This window comes from Rhinolophus sinicus, chromosome 2, assembly GCF_057876585.1.
Source record: "Rhinolophus sinicus isolate RSI-liver-muscle chromosome 2, RSI-T2T, whole genome shotgun sequence".
In the NCBI taxonomy this organism is placed as follows: domain Eukaryota; kingdom Metazoa; phylum Chordata; class Mammalia; order Chiroptera; family Rhinolophidae; genus Rhinolophus; species Rhinolophus sinicus.
The window spans coordinates 101641091-101663375 of record NC_142502.1 but is presented as its reverse complement, the minus strand read 5'-3'; the positions used below and the strand labels follow the sequence as shown (position 1 = coordinate 101663375).

The 22285-nt window shown below is 44.7% G+C and overlaps 2 pseudogenes across 1 annotated transcript; one reads left to right on the top strand and one right to left on the bottom strand.

Annotated features, from left to right (window-relative positions):
* Positions 1–3062: 3062 nt before the first annotated feature.
* LOC148758849 (HLA class I histocompatibility antigen, B alpha chain-like) lies at positions 3063–6629 on the top strand (annotated as a pseudogene). Its single transcript, XR_016020335.1, has 8 exons — positions 3063–3216; positions 3510–3793; positions 4024–4299; positions 4896–5171; positions 5289–5402; positions 5840–5872; positions 6015–6059; positions 6215–6629. The product of XR_016020335.1 is annotated as an HLA class I histocompatibility antigen, B alpha chain-like (transcript).
* A 4400-nt stretch (positions 6630–11029) lies between these two features.
* LOC148758848 (transmembrane protein 217 pseudogene) lies at positions 11030–11607 on the bottom strand (annotated as a pseudogene).
* Between the last annotated feature and the right edge of the window lie 10678 nt (positions 11608–22285).

Genomic DNA, 22285 nt, shown 5'->3' with positions numbered 1-22285 from the left:
GCCGAGAAGAGAGTAGTGCTGTCCCTACCTAATGGGGATTCACAGAACTCTCACCCTATTTGTTCTTAAATAATAAAAAAGGCGGTCTTTTCTTCATTGGTCGGGGTGTATTAGAAGCCCCCCTGGGACATAATTTGTATCCCAACGGCCCCTAGATGAGGAGAGACAGATATTAATTAATAAATCAAATGCACTGGCTCCAGGGATGGGACTCAAAGCCCAGGGTTAGGTCTAGACAGACCTAACCAGTCCTAACTGGAGGAGTGTTAAAACCCATTCAGGCTCTGGTATGGCCTTCTTTACCCAAGAGTTAGGTCTAGAATGGCTTGGGGGAATGTTGGGCTGCAATGATTATAGCTCACAGGCTTTTAAGTAGTTATTAAGCAGGGGTGAGACACATTCTGTGATTTAGGCCAGGAGCAATCCTTAGTTTAGGATTTAGAAACTGATTAGAAGAGTGATTAAGACCAGGGGCTAAGGAGCTAAGAAGCTAGGGAAAGGGACACTTAAAATTTCTATACTGAGGGGACTTAAAACTCCTATAGTGAAGGGGCTTAAACCTTCTATAATGAGGGAGCGCTCCCATAGCGGGACGGGTATTATTCATTCATTCCTTTCTTGTGGTCCCTGAAGGCCCAACTCTTCTCCTTGGGAGGGACCTTCTCCAATTGTTAGGAATGAAAATAGTTTAGTTATAGGAGAAAATTCTGCCCTAAGACCGCCCCTCCTAATGTTAGTTACGCAAACTGAAGCCCCTCTGAGTACTCTCACCCCTACATGGAAGAGTCAAAGTGACCCCGTGTCTGAGACACTGGGATTCCTGGCCGGGCTGAGAACCCCAGTCCTCATTAGTCTTAGGGATCCCTCACAGTTTCTCCCCCAGAAGCAGTACCCTCTAAGGCCTGAGGCAAGGGCTGGGCTTCAAGATCAGATAAAAGAAGGATTATGCTTTATAAAATCCTGAAACAATACTTAATTGTAAGTTTTATATGTATCTAAATAGTGTGAATGGAAGATACAACAGAGCTGCTTTGAAAAAATCTTCAGGGGTGGCCAGATGGCTCAGTTGGTTAGAGCACAAGCTCTCTACCATGGGATGGTGGGCTGTGCCGCCTGCAACTAAGATTGAAAACAGCTACTGGACTTGGAGCTGAGCTGCACCTTCCACTAGATTGAAGGAGAACGACCTAGAGCTGATTGGCCCTGGAGAAACACACTGTTCCCAATATTCCCCAGTAAAGATTAAAAACAAAACAAAAAAACTTCAGCGTCCAGCATCAATATCAACAGTGCTTTTTAGAATCACACTGGTGTCCAAATCGCTTCTACCAAATCTCATTCAAAAACACAGTGAAAGATGTAACATTTATTCTAGGATTCCAACCGGACAGCCAGTTTGTGAACACTTTGTTCCTAGATTGGCATTAACCATCGCTGCCCACTGTATCACAACACAATTGTCAGGATACCAAGGTGTATAGACTGAGGCATGAGATTCACAGTTTTCCAACATTTTGAAAAGCGATTTCATATACGCAAATATTTTTGAAGATGATGTTTAGTAAGAAAATTGGCATTGTAGCCAATATTTCTAACATTCTTAATGAAACAAATTTGAAAATTCTAAAAAACAGCAAAGATAGTTATTGTAAAGGCATTAACATTATGGCCCTCAGTCTTTAAACTGTGTGATCAGCTACTGTATGTTCTCAACTTCGTTGCAACTTATTGTAGGAAACATTGTTATTAAAGGCATCTACAATAAAAACTTACAAATACTGTTGTATCTCCTTTCTCTGTCTCAAACTTTTAATAGTTACATTCTAAGAGTAAAATTTAAGGCATTAAAGAAAATGATCAAAGGATTATGCTTTATAAAATCCTGAAACAATATTTAATTGTAAATTTTATATGTATATAAATTCTTTGACACTCCTCCCTTCCAGAGGTGGAGTAATTCCTTCTCTCTTGAGTGTGGGCTGGACATAAGGACTCACTTTTCATCCTGCTGATGTAATGGTGTGTGACTGTCATAGGACATAAAACTGCAGCTTCGGTCTTGGTCTCTCTCTCTCTCTCTCTCTCTCTCCCCCTCTCTCCTTCTCTCTCTCCTATTACTTGCTCTTAGGGACTAACCTACCTAAGTAATTAGCCACCTTATGGAAAAGTCCCCCCGGATAGGAACAGAGGAATACAGGACCCACCCAGGAAAGAAATGAGGCCCCTTCCAACAGCCCTATGAGTGAGCCGAGTGTCACGCGAGTCCTCCAGCCCCAATCAAGCCTTCAGATGACGCAGCCCTGGCTGACAACTTGACTGCAACCTTGAGAGAGGCCCTGCCTGAGCCAGAAGCGCTCAGGTAAAATTCTCCTGCATTCCTGACTCTGAGAAACTAGGAGAAGTACACATTTGTTGTTTTGAGCTGCTAACTTTTGGGTAATTTGTTACGCTACCATACATGACTAATACAGTGTCCAAAGAGAGAATGAATTATTGCACTGTTTTATTTGCAGATTAGCTTCCTGATGATCAGTGCTTCCAAGATTGTTCCCCACTGTAGTTAATTAACAACAAGGAGACTGGTCTCTATGAAAATCTCTAGCTTGTGTTTTCAGCCACAACTTCCGCAGGGTTAAAGAGAAAAGCCCTGTCCTTCCTCTGTTCCCAGGGCCAGCTCATTCTCTTGAATCAAGTTCTCTGGGAGTGTCTTCTTCCAGAATAGTCCAGGGGGAGAAGTAAAGGGTGGGAGGCAGAGAGTCCATTTCAGGGAAACGGATTCCGGAAAGAGAAGAGGAGGAAAAGGGGCTGAGCCCTGGTTTCCTCAGACAGCCCCTGGGTGAGGACTCAGGGTGACAGCGTGACAGAGCACTCAGAGCAGGAGGAAGGGTCAGGGCAGAGTCCCAGGTCCCCTGAGGGCGGAATCTAGGGCAGGGAAGCTCAGTGTTGGGGAGTCCCCAGCTCCCCGCGGTTTCACTTCTTCTCACAACCTGTGTCGGGTTCTCCTGTCTGGAAACTCGGGACGCGGCCCCAGTTCTCACTCCCACTGCGTCCGGTTTCTAGAGAAGCCAATCAGTGTCACCGCCTTTCCGGTTATAAAGTCTCCCCGGACCCGCCCTCACGCATATTGTCCGCAGACCCCGAGGATGCGCGTCATGGGCCCCGGAAACTTCCTCCTGCTGCTCTCGGGGGCCCTGGGCCTGACGGGGACCCGGGCGGGTGAGTGCGGAGTTGGGAGGGAACGGCCTTCATGGGGGGAAGAACGAGGGGACCGCCCGGTGGGGACACAGGACCCCAGGGAGGATGTGTCCCCACTGCCCGGCCCAGACCCCGCCCTGTGTCCCGCCCACTCCTGTCGCCCACTCGGGTCTCCCGCCCCCTCCCCTTTCTGTCCCACCCATTTTCTGTCTCCCGGGCCCCCCGCCCCCTGCCGGCCCATAGCCCTCGGACCCGGGACCCGCGCCTGGAGGAGGGTCGCCTGGGTCTCAGCCCCTCCCCGTCCCCGTCCCCAGGCTCCCACTCCATGACGTATTTCCAAACCACCTGGTCCCGGCCCGGCAGCGGGGAGCCCCGGTTCATCGAAGTCGGCTACGTGGACTACATGCAGTTCGTGCGGTTCGACAGCGACGCGTCGAGACTGAGAGAGGAGCCGCGGGCGGCGTGGATGGAGGGGCCGTGGGTGGAGCAGGTGGAGCCGGGGTACTGGGACGGGCACACACAAAGAGCCAAGGCCAACGCACAGACTGACGAGGGAGCCTGAACAACGTGCGCGGCCACTACAACCAGAGCGAGGCCGGTGAGCGACGCGGCCCGGGTCCCGGTCACGACCCCCACAGACGGGCCGGGTCTCCCCGAGTCTCCGGGTCCGAGCTTCACCTCGAGGCTGCGGGAACCGCCCGGCGCCTCCACCCGGGAAGAGCCCGCGGGGCCTTTGACCCGGTTTCATTTTCAGTTCAGGCTCCATCACTGCGGGTTGGGGGGGGGGGGCGGGGTCAAAGGTCGGAGCTGACGGCGGGGCGGGGTCAGGGTCTCACACCCTCCAGAGGATGTACGGCTGCGACGTGGGGTCGGACGGGCGCCTCCTCCGCGGGTACTATCAGTTCGCCTACGACGGCGCCGACCACCTCACCCTGAACGAGGACCTGCGCTCCTGGACCGCGGCGGACACGGCGGCTCAGATCACCCGGCGGAGGGTGGAGGAGGCTCGTACGGCGGAGCATTGGAGGGGCTACTTGGAGGGCACGTGCGTGGAGACGCTCGTCAAATACCTGGAGAAGTGGAAGGAGACGCTGCAGCGCGCAGGTGAGAGGGGCCGCGGGGCCTCCTACGAGGAGAGGAGGAAATGGGATCAACACCCGGACACACTCTCTCCCCGACCCCGGGAGATGGAGTCCGCCTGGGTTTTCAGATCCGGTACCAGACAGCGACCCAAAGGGCCCCCCTTCTCTCAGGGACAGTTAGGGGTGCGGTCTCTCAGGGGATGGAGAAGGGACCATCTCAGAAATAACTGATCAGCGGTTCCCTGTGACTCTGGCAGCTGCTCAGGGATCCCGGGGGGACTTTATCTCTCAGGCCTTGTTCGCTTGCCCTGCACACAGTGTGACTGAGCTGTGATCCCAGCTTTTCTGAGTCATGTGGCCTCCACCCAGCTCAGGACCAGGAATCCCTTTTCTCTCCATCAGAGACCTGTCTCTGACCCTGGGCTGTCTCACCCTGATTCTAGAACTTTCTAAAGACTAGAGATTATCCCGGATACCTATGTCCCCTGTGGTGTCTGGGTTTTGTGCTCCCTTCCCCCACCCAGTTGTCCTGACCATTCTGGGGATGGTCACATGACCACTGCTGGAGTGTCCCCTGAGGGATCCAAACGTCCTGAATTTTCTGACCCTTCCCCTCAGATCCTCCAAAGACACACGTGACCCACCACCGCACCTCTGACCATGATGTCACCCTGAGGTGCTGGGCGCTGGGCTTCTATCCTGCGGAGATCACCCTGACCTGGCAGTGTGATGGGCAGGACCTGACCTAGGACACGGAGCTTGTGGAGACCAGGCCTTCGGGGGACGGGACCTTCCAGAAGTGGGCAGCTGTGGGGGTGCCTTCTGGAGAGGAGCAGAGATACACGTGCCACGTGCAGCACGAGGGGCTGCCCGAGCCCCTGACCCTGAGATGGGGTACGGAGGGGGTCATGGGCACAGAGCCTCTTCTCAGGGAAAGCGGGGGCCTCTGGAGGACATCAGGTCAGGGCTGAGGCCTGGGGGTCAGGGCCTTCACCTTCCCTTCCCTTCCAGAGCCGCCTCCTCAGGCCGCCATCCCCGCTGGCATGGTGGTGGGCATCACTGCTGGGCTGGTCCTCCTTGGAGCTGCGGTCACTGGAGCTGTGCTGTGGAGGAGGAAGCGCTCAGGTAGGGAAGGGAAGGGGACTGAGGTGTCTTGTCCCACTGGGGGGTTTCAAGCCCAAGTGGATGTGTGTCCTGCCTCGTTAGTGGGAAGGACCATCCACACATGTGTGCTTTCCCTGTCTAGGACTCTATTTCTAACACTTTATTAACACACGTGTGAAAATGAGGAACATATTTATCACCTTGATGATTCTGGTGATAGGGACCTGATTCTCAATAGTCACAGGTCAGAGCGGAAGGTCCTGCTGAGGACAGACCTCCAGGAGGGCGATTGGTCCAGTCCCCAGACATGTACTTTCCTTAGCTTTCCTGATTCTGCTGTAGTGGGTCTGCAGTCATAGTTCTGGAAACTTCTCTGGGGTCCAGGCCCAGGGGGTTCCTTTAGGACCTCATGGTCCTGCCTCCTTCCTGGCTTCTCATGTGATGTTTTCTTCCTGCAGGTGGAAAAGGAAGGAGCTACGTTCAGGCTGCAGGTGAGTGTGGAAGGGGAGTGATCCCTGAGACCCTTGGGACAGTGTAGATGGAAGCCCTTGGGGGAGCTCACCCACCCCGGTAATTCCTCCTTAGCCTCATCTGCTATGAGCTCTGACCACATCCTGTCTTGTTCTCCCCCAGGTGTGACAGTGCCCAGGGCTCTGATGTGTCCCTCACGGCTTTAAGGTGAGACCTGGAGGCCTGAAGTGGGGAGGGGGGGTAGAGGGGACAGTACTGGGTGCTGGGGACTCTTAGGGACAGTTTGAATAGCAGTGGGCTGTTGAGAATGTCACCACTACATCCACTAACCTGAATTTGTTCATCATTATTTTCTTCTACAGCATGAGACAGCTGCCTTGTGGGGACTGAGTGATGTGAGATTTGTTCATGCCCGCACTTTGTGACACAGGAACCTCTGAGCTCTCTTTCTGCAAAGGGCATCTGAGTGTGTCTGCATCCTCTTGCATCATGTGAGGAGGTGGGAGACTGCCCGCCCCCTCCCCACACTGCCTTCCATGCCCCTCCCCACATTGACCGTGTCTCTTCCCTGACCCACTGTCCTATTCCAGCAGAGGCTGTTTCCATCCCCGCCTTTACTTCACATGACTCTGAGCAGCAACTTCTTCCTGTTGAAATAAGAATCTGTATATGAATTTGTGTTTTCAATTCTTGCTGTGAACGGTTGAGGGGTTACTTGAAGGAGAAAATCTTAAAGTTGGAGAGGAAATAAATGGAAGCACTGAGAACCTTCCAGAATCCGTGTGTTTGCTGTGCTGAGTCTGTTGCGGGTGGAGACAGGAGAGGCTGTGAGGACCGAGTGTGGACGCGTCCTGAGCCCAGTCGGTGCTCAGTGCATCGTGGGCTCTGACGTGGTCTCTCCTCGGCGGGGTCACCTCTCTGCCCCTTTGTCCTCATCCCTTCAGTAGAACCTTGTCCCAGCAGGACGTGTGATCACAGGGACTCAAGGATCACCCAGGTCTGGTTTTGTCAGTGATGGCTTCGTGTGGCCGGGTCACCAAGGCTCAGGCTTGGCCCGGCCCTCAGCCACCATCTTCTGGGTGTTCATTGTTGTTTCTATAGAGGAATGTGACTGTATTTGTTCTTGTTATGAGTCCTGCTCTCATTCTCTGGGTGTCCCCTGTCTGTCAGCAGCAGGGGGTGTTTTACCTGTCATTGTCCCCACAAGGCCAGGGGGACCCTGCACACAGGAGTCTGTGGCTTGAGAGATGCATTTCAGACTCATCCAGCTGTTGCCTCCTTCCAGGGCTTGATGGTTCTTTCCATCTTTTCCCAAACTATCAGAGGAACCAGATTCTGGAATGAGCAGAGGAGGGATCCCGTAATTTCCCATCTTAGATAAGTTCCTGCTGGAATTCTGCTCTGCTCGCCGCCCTCTCTCCCTGCCCTGAGCTCTAGTGCTGGCCCCATCCAAACTCTGATTTATGAAGTGGCGTCTACTTGAGATATATCTTTCGTTGGACAATAGCAACAGTAAGTCGGGGCTCACTGTTTCCTTGAAGAGGGAAATATAACTGTGCTGTGGGGAGCAGCAGGGCAGGTGTGGGAGAAATGAAGTGTGAGGTTGGAGAGCAGCCCCTGTGAGAAAAGTGGAGGTGGCCCTGATGCCAGTGTGAGGGGACTTTGTGCTGTAGCTGACACAAAACAACATTTGACCCGAGGCTACATTAATAAAGATACTGTCCTTAGAACACGGAGGCGCTGTCACTGATCCTTCACTGACATTGGCTGTGTGCCAGATGTGTGACAGTTTCTACATCTGGGAAACATCACTGAAGTAAAGTCAGAAATGGCTACACTTGGGGAGCGTCTGTTCCAGTGGGAAGAGACAGATTATATCCTATAAGCACTAAACTAGGAAGGTGTTTATGTGAGAAGGAGATAAGTGTTCTAGGGAAAATGTAGTGGGGAAGGGGATCCAGAAGGTGGGGTGTGGAATCAGGTAAGATGGATGCTTTGATTGCGGTTCTCAGGGGACCTCACTGGGAAGCTGACCTTGAGGGAAGATGTGAAGGACACGAGGACGTCTGGGCACGTTCTTCCCAGGCAGGGAAACTGCAGTGGGAATGCCCTGGGGCAGGAGTGTGTCTGATTTCTGGGAAGAGCAGGGAGGCCGGTGTGGCTGCAGCAGAGACTGATGGAGAAGAGACAGGTGCGGCCCGACCACGGGGCCGGGAGGATGGTAGAGGGCAGTGACCTGTGCTCCGAGTGAGGTGGGAGGTACAGGACAGTTAGGAGCAGAAGGGCACATGGTGTGACCTCCTTTCAGAGGACAGCTGGGGCTGCTGTTCTGAGAACAGACTTGGGGGAGGGAGGCCGTCGGGAAACCGGAGGAATCTGCAGGGTTCTGGGCTGGAGCTGCTGCTACTGGGGTGAGTGGAGGGAATAGTGGGAGTGGGGTTCTGGGTACGTACTGAAGGTGGACATTATAGCATTTCCTAATGGGTCATTCTGGGGTGTGAGAATCAGGGAACCTCAAAATCTCAGAGGATACAAGTAGAAAGATGAAGTTGCTGTTAGCAAAGATGGGCAAGGCTCTGGAAGGAGTATATCTGAGGGGAGGAGGGCCTCACAGATACTCATTTTAAAGATTGTGGAGCTGAGATGTCTGTTAGAAATACAAGTGAGGTCATCGGACTGGCAGTTGGACAGATGAGTCTAGAGATTAGGGGAAATGTCAGGGCTGGAGAAGTAGACTTAGGAGGTGACACATATAAATGATGTTTGAAGCCTTGAACACAGTTGAGGTCACCAAGGGAGTGACGGCCACAGAAGAGAAAGGAACAGGACTGAACCCTGGACCCCCAGTGCTGTGATCTGATCAGACCACACACCCTGCAGATGGCACAGTTCTGACCCCACGTCAATAAGGCAGGTAGACCAGTGAGTCCCAAACTTCCCTGGGCACAGGAATCCCCTGGACATTCTTGTTAAGACTCAGAAAGTCTGGAGCAGAGCAGAGACTCTGGATTTATAAGGAGGTTGGTGCCGCTGCTGGTCTTCAGATCACAGTTTTAGTAGAAAGACTGTCACCAGGATTCCCACAGGGCTGTGCGTCAGCCTCACCTGCAGGGCTTGTTACAGAAGTGACTCCTGGGCTTGTGTCCTGTTCTCTGAGACAGCGGGTCTGGGAGAGGCCTGAGTGTCTGTAACAAGCCTACAAGCTGTCCTGGGGCTCAGTCAGCTTGGGAACCTCTGAGGTCAGTGATGGAGCTCAGGGTGGGGAATGGTCTTAAACAACCTTTTAAAGTGTTTTTCCTCAGAAAGGGGAGTACATATATCATCAATTATGAGACGTGATGTTGGGAGTTTCATGTTCTCTGTACCATGGGGCAGACTCAGGTGGGAGTTAGGAGTGGGTCACAGGTCAGTATAATAAAAATCTCTGAAAACTTACTCCTGAAAATATTCCCCAGATTGATTTCTGGGAGCAAACAACGGAATCAAATTTTTTCTAATTTACACACACACTCACACGAAGTCAGACAATTAAGCTCTCATCCTAGAAAAAGTGCTACATACCTCATTGCTGAGTATCACTACGGTCACCTTCGAAGTACTCACCCTGGGAAGCTATGTACCAATGCCAGTGCCTAGTCCACCCTTCAAAGCTATTTTGGAATTCTTTCTGGAATGGTCATCAGAGCTGTCATCATATTGCCCTTGATGTCCTGAATGTCATCAAAATGTCTGCCTTTCAATATTTCCTTTATCTTCAGGTAAAGAAAAAGTCATTGGGGGCCAGATCAGGTGAGTAGGGAGGGTGTTCCAATACTGTTATTTGTTTACTGGCTAAAAACTCCCTCACAGACAGTGACGTGTGAGCTGGTGCATTGTCGTGATGCAAAAGCCATGAATTGTTGGTGAAAAGTTCAGATTGTCTAACTTTTTCACACAACCTTTTCAGCACTTCCAAAGAGTAAACTTGGTTAACTGTTTGTCCAGTTGGTACAAATTCATAATGAATAATCCCTCTGATATCAGAAAAGGTTAGCAAGATTGTTACAAGTTCACGAACTTAATTGTCCCACCTCACGCCCACCCACGTGTGTGTGTATCTCTGTGTGTGTGTGTAAAACATTCTGGCAAAATACTATTTTGGGGAGGCCACAGAACAGGCTTCAGCCCACACACCAGGAACTGACCCACAGTCCCCCCAGGTCGGGTCCCACGTGGGAACCACTGCCCCTTCTGCTGGGCACACGTGTCACTACTCACACCACTGACATCCATGTGGACCCTGGACCCTGTGGCCATGACTGCTGTCACTGCTGCTCCTGGCAGCTGTGTTGTTACTGCCAAATGCATTCTGCACGGTTCCAGCCTCTGTGTCACCACGTCCTGAGTCAGAGTCTGGCATGTGGTCACCTGACCGGGGAGCCTCATGCCGTGTCCAGCTGCAAAAGTGTTGGGGACAGTGTGTTTCCCTCTCTTATGGAGTGAAGTGGCCTCTGCCTCCCACCAAGACTCTACGTGTGGAATTTTCCTAATATAGGAAAAGAGTTCAGGTGTTCAAGGTGAGGGATGTGAAAAGAATGACTACTTTCAATTCTTGGAGCAAAGATCTGACACTAGAACTTTCTCTGGTACTTTTAGGCACTCACATTTGGCTGGAAGAATAATTGACATCCAAGGGGGAGGCTGACTTGCTCACTCTTACTCTAAATTCCTGTGTGGGATGGTGAGGGATTTTTTTCTCTTCACTGAACCAATTCTTTGATTCTCAAACACCACCTGGGCGTCCCACAATCGGGGAATTCTGCAACTACCTGGAGGTACATCAGACCCCACAGGTTACGGGCTCTGTCCCACAGGCTGCCCTCACTTCAGACGCAAGTCACAAGTTTCAGGTCCCCCTCACATTACCTGCACTTCTGTCTGATCTGGGCAGTAAGTTTGGGGTCCCCCGTTTCAAGCTCGATAATTTGCTAGAACAACTCATAGAATTCAAGAAAATGCTAAGCTTACTGTTACAGTTGGTCATAAAGGATACAAGTGAGGAGACAGATGAAGAGGTCCATAGGCGAGGGTGACAGTAGTGTCTACTTGAACAGACCAACAAAAGTGAAAGAGATGGAAATAGAACTACCACGAGAACCTCGGAGATCTACCGCTCAAGGGAGAGAAAAGGGCCAACTTTATTCATTATAGTGGCGGGTAAAGTTGATTATCTTTGATTTCTGCCGCGGGAACTCTCTACTGCCTGCAGAAATACATCTGTTGTAGAAAATTATATTTCCCTGGGCTTTACTTTTGTAGATTATGGGGGCATAAGTGGTGACAGAGAACATCCAGAAACAGTGCATGAATATACGGGACACCAAACCAAACCAGCGCGTGACTCTGACCTCTCCAATGCTGGTGTCATTGTTGGTAAGGATTTGTAGTACGATGTTTACAGTTTCATAGAAGAAGATCCAGATGGTGTAGATCACCAAGCCCCTGCACATCTGGGCGTGTACTGAGTATATGAGCAAGCAGCTGATGATGGTGGTGATGCAAGACAGGAAGAGGACGATATTCAAACTCCAACAGATAAGGAACTGACGTATCAGGATAATAACACCCTTGTTCCATTGGTTAACCTCAGTGCAATTGCTGCTCCTCAGTGGCTTCTGTTCGAAGATGAGGTACATGTCAATGGCTACGATGGTAAAAACCCTGCTAACACAGTGCCTGTTTTGGCGGTCATCCCACACCAGTGTTTCTGTCTCATGCTGAGAATTCCTGTGGAGACAAACAATATAAGAGGGAATTCTGCTTCCTATTCATGTGGTAAATTAAATTACCAGGGTGTCTGCCTCCAGTCCTAAAGGAGAGATGACAGAGAGAAATATGAAACCAGTAAAGAACTTTAGGAAGACAGAAGACTGTTCAAAATTGATTGGGAGTGGGAGTGGGGAGGGAGGGAGGATGCAGTCTGGTGGCAGCGAGCAGATCAATTACAGGAGTGGTTCTCAATCTGTCTTCACATTAAAATCACTTAAAGTGTGAGGCCCAGGCCCTATCTCAGACCAATTAGAACATTTTCTAGGTGGGTCCCAAATATGAGAATTTTTCAAAACTTCCTAGTGATTTTCATATGTAACCAGGTTTGGAAATCTCAGAGCAGAAAAAGGTAGTTTAAATTATCTTTGCCTTAGGCAACCATTGCTGCCCCCTCATGTAGAAAATTAGCAGCGCTTATCCAACCTTGAGTGCAGGTGTCCTTAGGACAAAAATCTGGGCAGCATGATAGCCCGGCTGGGGTGAAGAGTTGATGAAAACAGGGGGCTTTGAGTAGTCACTCCTCCACTACAAATCAAACTTAAGGAATACAACGAAGGTGTACTTTAAGGAAAATTGAGAGCCTTAGGACAGAATAGCCTTGTAATAGAAAAGAAAAAGCAATAACAAGCTAAGTGTTCAACTCAAAAAGTCAGGAAAAAACAACAAGAAGAACAATAAGAACAGCAAAAAATAGAGGGGAGAAAATAAATAGAACAGAAATCAATGAAAATGAAAAATTTAAAAAGTAGAGGGATTTCTGATTGGTTAGGTTTGGGGGGCCAACTTGCTGCTAAAAATGTTGAATGAAATTGTTTTAAAATATTCTTAAGAGCACAGAATTGCTGACAAGGTAGGAGGAAAGAGGTAGAAAGCCAAAGTCTATAAAGGTTTAAGAACTGGGACAGGTAAGCAAGCATGGAAATCAATTTTGCTCTGAGGATGTTTGCCAATCTGGCCAAACTTGAATTTCATTTATGAGAGAGCTCTATAGAGTAAGAACAAATGAAATCAAAGCTCAGGGCCTTCCAAGATGGGGAATGTGTTTGAAGGCCTTCCCTATATTAGTCATGGACCCCCCCCCCCCAAAGTGATATGATTAAAGGTGAATCAGAAGTAACTCTTCCCCCACACCTTTCTCCCAAGAGATTCCAAGGAAAGTTAACTTAGTAGTGCACTGAATTTATGGGGGGAGGGAAACTCTCCTTGAGACATTAAAATCATACTAGCCTTTTTGCGGATATGTAGCCTAAATTACATGACACATTCAAAAAAACTTTTAAGTCATAAATCTAGTTCAAAGTATCCCTAAACTGGAAGTGTCTCTAAGTGCTGGCAAAACCAAACTCACATCCTCTCTGGAAGAATGCATCTTTGTCTTGGTTCTTAAAGAATCTCCTTTAGTAATTTTACAGAGACAGTGATTAGTGCACAGTAAAAAATAACAAAGCAAACCAGGAACAAGGCACTGTGAGTGAGAACCAACAGAAATAACACAATAGAAACAGAACTGCAAGAATACCGGATTATGAAACAATTATGAATGCTACCTTTTTGCATTACTTTTTAATTTTATTTTTAATTGTGGTAAAATATATATAGCATAAAATTTACCATCTTAACCATTTTTAAGTGTACAGTTCAACAGTGTTAATTACATTCACTTTATTGTGCAGCCAATCTACGGAACTTTTTCTTCTTGCAAAACTGAAATTCTATACCCATTAAAAAACAATTCCATTTTTCCCATTCCCTCCAGCCTCTGGCAACCACCATTCTAATTTCTGATTTTATGAATTTTACTACTCTGGATATGATATATGATAGATCTGGGTATGATATTTCAGAGTGGTAAAGTGGAATAATACAGTAGTTGTCTTTTTGCGATTGGTTTATTTCACCTAGCATAACGTCCTCAGGTTCATCTCCCTTGCAGCATGTGTCATAATTTCCTTTGATTACTACATTTAAATAAATATAAAAGATAATATTGAAAACTATGGAGGAACAGGAAACCATACAAAATAACCTAGTATGTTTCAAACAGAACCAAATAGAATTTCTAGAAATAGAAAACTCAGTATCTGAAATTAAAAATACAGTAGGCATTGGGTAACAGATTGGACACAGATGAAGTGATAATCACTTAACCAGAGGATAAATCAAAAGAAATTATCCAGAATGTAGCACAGAGAAACAAAAAGATTAAAAATATGGATGAGAAATTACGAGACATAAATGATATAATAAGATGTTGAGATTCAGAGAGAGTGAGAGAGAAGGAAGCAGGGAGGAAAGAGAGTTGGGTAGCATATTTGAAGAGATCATAGCTAAGGATTTGCACAACTGAAGAAAAATGTCTACGCAGATTCAAGAATCCTAACTGATTGCTAGTAGGATGAATAAGAGGAAATCTACTCCTAGACATATGGTACTCATTCTGTTGAACACCAAATACTAAAATAGGTTCTCAAAATGTAGCTGAGGGTATTTTTATTCATAAGAGCAACAGTTAGACTTCTAAAGGAAGCCCAAATACAGTGGAATTATAAATGTGCTAAAGGAAAATAACTACCAACCTAGGAATCACTCTACACCCAGTTAAATTATTTCTCAAAATTGAAAGCATGCTGTATATTAACATTTTTGCAAAATTCAAAACAACTAAAATTTAATATATTGTTTGCCCTACATGTATATGTGGATTAAATTTTATTTAAAAATTAAGGAAATAATAAACATAAAATGGGATAGTGGTTACCTTTGAAGTGCAGGGTTTGGGATAGGGAAGGGGCATATAGATAAATGTGAATTATAGTTAATCTTCTGTTCCTTGGGTTGAATAAGGGCAGTTAGAAGTGCTCAGTATAGTATAACAAAAAAAACAAAACACAAATAAATTGGTTAATAAAAGTGGGCCATGGAAATCTCATGTTCATAGAATGGAAGAATTAATATTGTTAAAATGTGAATACTACCAAAAGCCATCTATTGACCTGGTTTACCTACTGGGCATGCTACAAATTGGATAACTACTATTAAATATATTTTTCTTTATGCAACCCCTATCAACATTCCAATGGCATTTTTTATAGTAGTAGAGATAAAAAACACGCCTAAAATTTATATGGAGCCACAAAAAGCCCAAATAGCCAAAGAAATCCTGAGAAAGAAGAACAAAGCAGAGGCATTACACATCCTGATTTCAGGCTATATTATAAAGCTTATATTTATCAACACAATACTGACATAAAAACACACAAATAGACCAATGGAAAAGAATCAAGAGCCCAGAAATAAACCGAACATATATGGTCAACTAATATTTGTCAAGGGACCCAAGAATAGAAAAGAAAGTCACTTCAATAAATGGTGCTGGATAATTGGATACTCAAGTGCAAAAGAATAAAACTGAACCCCTTACACCACTCATAAAGATCAGCTCAAAATGGATTGAAGATTTAAATGTAAGACTTCAAATCATGAAACTCCTAAAAAGACAAACATAGGAATAAAGCTCCTTGACATAGGTCTTGGTAATGATTTTTTGGTTGACACCTAAAACACAAGCAACAAAATAAAAAATAAACAAGTGGGACTACATCAAACTAAAAAGCTTCTGCACAACAAAAGAAACCATTAAACAAAGTGAAAAGACAAGGTATGGAATGGAAATATATATTCACAAAACATAAATCTGATAAGGAGTTAATATGTAAAATATGTAAATAAATCATACAACTCAATAGCAAAAAACAAATAACCAATTAAAAATATGGGCAAAGGACTTGAATAGACATTTCTCCAAAGAAGACATACCAACGGGCATTATGACTTTGAAGTCATTATGCTAAGTGAAATAAGTCAGGTAGACAAAGACAAATACTGCGTGATTTCACTTATATGTGGAATCTTAAAAAGAGAAAAGAAAAAAGAAAGAAAAGAGAAACCAACCAAATTCATAGAAAAAGATATCTGACTTGTGGCTACCAGAGGTGAAGGGTGAGGGGAGAGGGAATTGGATGAAGGTGGTCAAATGGTACGAATTTCCAGTTATAAGATAAGTAAGTACTAGGGATGTAATGTACAACATAATGACTATAGCTAACAATGTGTATGATATATAGGAAAGTTGTTAAGAGAGTAAAACCTAAGAGTTCTCATTATAAGGAGAAAATTTTTGGCTTCATTTCTTTTTTCTTTCTTTGCTTTTTATTGTATCTATATACTGTGTATCCCTGAAAATAAGACCAGGTCTTATATTAATTTTTGCTCCAAAAGATGTATTAGGACTTATGTTCAGAGGATGTCATCCTGAAAAATCATGTTACGGCTTATTTTCCGGTTAGGTCTTATTTTCGGGGAAACATGGTAAGAACATGGATGTTAGCTGAAACTATTGTAGTAATCATTTCACAACATATGTGAATCAAACCATCATGCTGTACACCTTAAACTTATACAGTGATCTATGTCAATTATTTCTCAATAAAACTGGAAAAAAACGCTTGGAGAATCAAATCTAAGTTAATAAGCCTGAAGAATTAGGAACTTACCACCAAAACTAAGGTAATAAGGCTGAAAGATTTAGTAATAAGGCTGAAATATAAATGATAAATAGATTGTCTTACAGCCAGAAAGCAAAGTTCCATGGGAACTGTGATGGTCGTATGAATATCACCCCAAAAATGAGAACTAAAACACTCTGGAGTGAAGATGCAGCAAGAAGGCTGGCTGCCATGCCAGAATCTGCTGCTATGTATCTGAATAGATTATCTGTTTAAATACAAAGGGTGCTATTGACCTGGTTTACCTATGTGGCATGCTACAAATTGGGTAACTACTATTAAATATATTTTCCATTATGCAAAAAGATTTTCTTGCTCATCATTTAATCTCTATTGATTAGTAAAAAAAAAAATCACTGTTCATTTTGGTTGGCTTTCTTGCAGTGTTTTTTCTACATAAAAAAATTCACTTAGCACCTTTCCATGCATTTATTCACAGATTCAGGGTGTATGATGTACGTTAATGTTCACTCTTTTCTAAAAAAAATTAAACCAACAAATAAATTAGTTAATAAAAGTGGGCCATGCATTGTATTAATGATATCTGTTTTTTTATGACATGGGATTATGAGTAATCCAATTTGGGATACCTGAGTTCCCTAAGGAGAAACAAGGATGGAAAAAAACAAACCAAACTTTCAGTTATAAGATAAATAAATACTAGTCTCACAACAAATATCCTTGTGGTGTAATCGACCCTGCTGTGTTTACTGACTCTCACCCACTTGAAACAGACGGCAAACTTCCTCCTTCTATTCTAAAATGCGCATTAAAATTTTGGGTTCCCATTGGTCTTTCTATGGCAAAGATTGTTCATTGTCTCCCAACATCCATTGCCCTCTTCTTACTTTTTGTTGTAGCTAGATACATGGCCATTGGGCTAATGACTACATTTCCCAGCCGCCCTTGAAGCTTTTCTTTTTAATTAAAAAAATTTACTACAGTAGAAGACACATTGCCACTAATCTCCCTCAAAATACTTCCCCTTGCTTCAAACACACTTATCTCATCATTCTTGCCACTTTCTGAAGCAGTTCTGGAAGTCCTCTTTTCTGAGTGACTTTAGTTGTGCTGTCATGGCTGCCTCGATGTCCTGAATCAATTCCTTTTCTTTTTATGGTCATTTTGACTTTGGGGAAGAGCCAGAAGTTGCACAGTTTTAGATCCGGCGAATAAGGTGGATGAGGACACACCTTTGTTTCCCTTTTTTTTTAGTTTCAGGTTTCTAAAACAGTGTAATAATTAGACATTTATACCCCTCATAAAGCGATACCCCCCAATCTACTACCCCTCTGACATCATATGTAGCTGTTACAATATCATTGACTATATTCCCTATGCTGTACATTACATCCCATGACATATATATTTAACTATAGTTGACATTCAATATTATTCTACTTCAGCTTCAGGTGTATAGCACAGTGGTCAGGCATCTACACCGTCCATGATGTGATTCCCTTGATGAGTCCAGCACCCATCTGACACCCTACATGATCTTTACAACATTATTGATTATATTCCCCATACTGTATTTCATATCCCTGTGACTATTTTGTGATTACCAACTTGTGTGACTATGTGACCAATGGGATGTCAGTGAAAGTGACATGTGCCACTTTGCAGTCTTATTCATAAAAGGATGAGGAGTGTCTCACCTTCTCCTTTTCCTCCTTCCTGATTCTTGGCCATGATCAGAGCTGATCTTTGACCCAGACTTGGAGCCCTTGTGGAATATGGTGAACACCCTGTTAGCCATGGATCACTGTTACTTGAGCAAGAAATAAACCCCTGTCATAAATAAGCCACTGTTTGGGGGGTTTCTTTGTTACGATAACTTAGCCTGTGCCGTAATATATCTAAACTTCACTTTTTGGTGCTAAACCCATTGAGGACTAGCCATCCGCGGGGATCTAGCTCCTCCCTTGACTTTGCCATTTTGAAGAAACCAGCAGGTTCTCTCCATCTATATGTTTATGTCCCTGAAAGAGACGTCTCCCTTTAATCTCAGGGTCACTATTGTGTTTACAATTAACTTGATAATAAATCATGTATTGTGACATCTTTTGTATTGTGTTAAATTGCTACGTAAATAGTCTGTATTTATAAGAATCATCCCAATGGCTACCAGTGGGGACCTTAGAGAAGTTAATTAATTTTCCCTAAGGCTGTACATCTGGTCAGTGGCAAAATCTGTATTTTAACCTCTACCTGTCTGGCTCCAAGACCAATCTCAACACTCAATCCACTTGTGCCTTATCTTCCTCAGAGATTTTTGAGCTCCGTGAGCCCAGAGACTCCATCCATCCCACAGTTCCTAACAGATGGTCTTGACTAGAGCAGGGCCTGGATTAGAGCAGGTCCTTGAAAATACAGACAATTCTCCCCCATTGCCTCTCATCTTAGTCACCTGTTCTCAGTAACTCTGAGGGCCGTTATGCTCTTCTCTCCTTTTTCTTCCTCTCTCCTGGGCTTTCTCCTTTCTTCCCTTCCCTCCATCCCTGTCTTCTTCCCTCCTACACAGTAAAACTTCTAAGTGTGTACTCTTGATCGCTCTAAGAGAAGGTGATGGTCTTTAACCTGGGAAAGTAGAAAGGACTAGGAAATGCAGGGAGCAAAAAATTGCACGATGGCCCTCAAACAGGTTTTGTTTGAACAGCAGTCTTTTAAAGGAAGTTGAATTAAAATGCTCTCAGGCAAGGTGGATACTGTCCTGAGTTAATTTTCCATCATTTCCTGTTATCTTCATGCCCCTTCACCTTATACATTTATTTTACTTGCCTGGCCCTGGAAGGTCTTGGAGTTTGACACACTTGCTTCAGAAGTTTCTTATCTCATTTGATAGAGCAGATGTGACATTTTATGTAACATGAAAATGTTAATCACAATATTTTATTATTAATATTATTATTATTATCATTTTTCTGTATTTTTATTTATGACTTTTTAAATCTTAGTATTGGCCTTCCCCCACTATAGGATTATCTCTGTAAGGACCTGGCCCACAGGCAGACAAGCTACCAGGCAAGGCAGTCGAGGTCTCTTGGCTCCATGGGAACGCTGCTTAGCAGACCCCCAGTTCTGTACACTGACCAGCCTGCAAGGTCTCCTGGCTTTTTGGGGCGCAGTGTGCATGACAGGAGGCCTGCAGGGCCCGTCAGATCGATTCTCCCACAGAACGCTCTTTGTTTTGCGGGACCTATATAAACTGGCTTCTTCATCTTGGGGCCGATCACTGGCCCTTCGGCCGGCAGCCACCGGAGACTCTTCCCGGTTGCTAAGTCTCATTGACCCTCCGTCCTGCACTCAGCCAGCTGGCGTGTTCTTTGGGCTTGCGACTTCTCAGGTGCAAATCTTAAAACAACTCAGACTCAGTTCTCTCGCTTAAGTTATATATGCTAAGTCAATAGAAAATTATCCTTTACTTTTGCAAATTAAAATATTTACTTGTCAGAAATATGCCAATCAAATGAAATGAGGTAATTATAATGATAATAATAATAATAAACATTTACTAAAATCTGACTTTGTGCCAGACATTGTGTGAGTTTCACAACATTCTTTTCAGTGTAGCTATAATTGTATAATTTATTTTCTTATTGAAGGTGAGAGAGGAGAGGTGTTTTTGTATTATTTATGCATTCAGACTTCCAGATGTTGATTTGTACTTGTCAGGAGAAGAATCATTCAGTTACTGACAACCATTCAGAATTTAGCTCCAACTCAGGAGGTCGTTCTGCTAATTTTCTGATTCTTTAAAAGGGCTTTGAAGAAATCCTGGTTCATTTCCCAAGGTACCTTCAATTGTACTAGTAACTTTGTTTGATTTATTTTATTATTTGGCTCATTCTAAGTTGAAATCACCTGTAGATTTAATTTCTAGCACGTACTTTTCCTTAAGTTGCTGACTCTTCAGTTTCTTGTTCACTTGTTTCCTATTGCTAACTGTAATAAATCACCACAAATTTAGTAGCTTAAGACAACACAAGCTTACTATCTCACAGTTCCGTAGGTCAGAAGTCTTGGCTGCCTCAAGAACTCAAATGGTTTCTGTGCTTCGGGGTTCACACGGCAGAAATCAAGGTGTCATTGGCTGGGTGGGTTCTTGGTGGGAGGCTCTGGGGAAGAATCCACTTCCAAGTTATTTTAGGTTGTTGCCTGAATTCAGTTCCTCACAGCTGTAGGACTGAGGTTCCCATTTCCTTGATGGATGTCAGCTGAGGGCCACCCTGTCCTCCTGGAGGCCCCCTCTGTCCTTGCCTGTGGGCTCTCAGAGCTGGCACGGTTCACCAAACCTTCTCATGCTTAGGACCTCCCTGACTTCTTCTGCCTCTGGCTGGAGAAATTCTCCTTTTACCAGCTCATGGGATTAGATTGGATACCCATGGGTAATCCAGGATAATCTCTTTATCTTTCGATCTCTTACCCTAATTACATCTTACCTTAATTACAGAGTTCTTTTGCCATATTCATAGATGTGATTCAAGGGGCAAGGGTCAAAAGGACCCTTTGTGTCCCCCCAAATTTATGTTGCAGTCCTAACCCCCAGTTCCTTCTGGCTACTTTTGGAGATAGGGCCTTTAAAGAGGTAATTAAATTAAAATTAGATCATTATTGTGGGCTCTATCCCAATATGCCTGGTCTCCTTATAAGCAGAGGAGATTGGGACATAGACACACATGGAAGAGGGAAGACCATGTGAAGACAGGGAAAAGATGGTCATCTACAACTAAGCAGAGAAGTCTCAGGGGAAACCAACCCTGCCAACCCCTTGATCTAGCACTTCTAGCCGTCAGAATTGTGAGAAAATAAATTTCTGTAGTTGAAGCCACCCAGTCTATTGTGCTCTGTCATGGCCGTCTCAGCAAACTAATACAGGGGCCACAATTCTGCCAACCACAGTCATGAATTGTCCTCCACTTCTTCTTTGGATCTGGGTACATTGCCTGTCTACAACTGGGATGCTTTCTTACAAAAATGAATTCTTTTGGAAAAGGCATTTTAACCAACAATTTTCTTTTAGATGAAAACAATATAACAATATAAAGTTGTTTTTTTACCTGAGGCTGTGGGATTACACCAAGTCATTCAAGAACTTCGCTTAATCATTGACAGTAAACTCCATTTAATTTTTAAGAAGTCAACAAAAGTTTATTCTCTCTGGGCGTTCTATCTTTAAAACTTTTCAACTTAGAGAGAAATGTTTTCAGGAGGTGGAGCTGCTGTGTTCCTGGATTTTCTTACCACTTCCACCTCAAAACCCTGCTTCCTAGGTCTACCTGATGTTGCAGCTAAAAAATAAATAAATAAATAAATAAATAAATAAATAAATAAATAAATAAATAAAGTAAAATAAAAGAGAATCTCAGGCCCTAGACCAGACCTGCTGAAGGTGTGGACCCAGAGAAAAATCCCAACCTTGCTACTTGTTTTCTTTGTGCCTGAAACTGGGGAACAGAATAAAGCTGAAGGAAAAGTTACCCTACAAGGTATTTCTTTTTTGCTTGTGTAAGTCTTTTGGGGAGGTATAAAAAAAATTTTATTCTTGACTCTCAGCTAATATGTTTGGTTACCAGTTACAAAAAGATGCCTTGTTCCAAAAAATAGAATATTTGGTTACCAGTTACAAAAGATGTCTTGTTCCAAAAAATAGAAAAATAGCATCAGGGATCACAAACAACATGCTGACATAGCAAAACTCTTCACCAAAAGGCCTCTGCTCATGATGGATTTTCTATATATAATACTTTTTCCGAACCTCCAAGGATAATATATACCAAGGGTCCTACGAGATATTTTGTGCCAGTATTCATAGTCAGCAGTTCCAACTGGGCCTTCAGCAAGGCTAGGAACTCCTACTACACATCTCTGGTGACTTCCTCTCCTATTATTTGCAACAACTATTTTAAACCTTCTGCTTTGAGATGCACAAATCCCATTTCCACATGCAAAACCTCTTCCTCTGTTACACTGACTATCTTTCTCCCTCTATCATTGTCTGTGTTCCAGAGCCCCTTCCTCCTGCCCTCTCTGGAACTTTCCATGTATTGCTTCATTGGA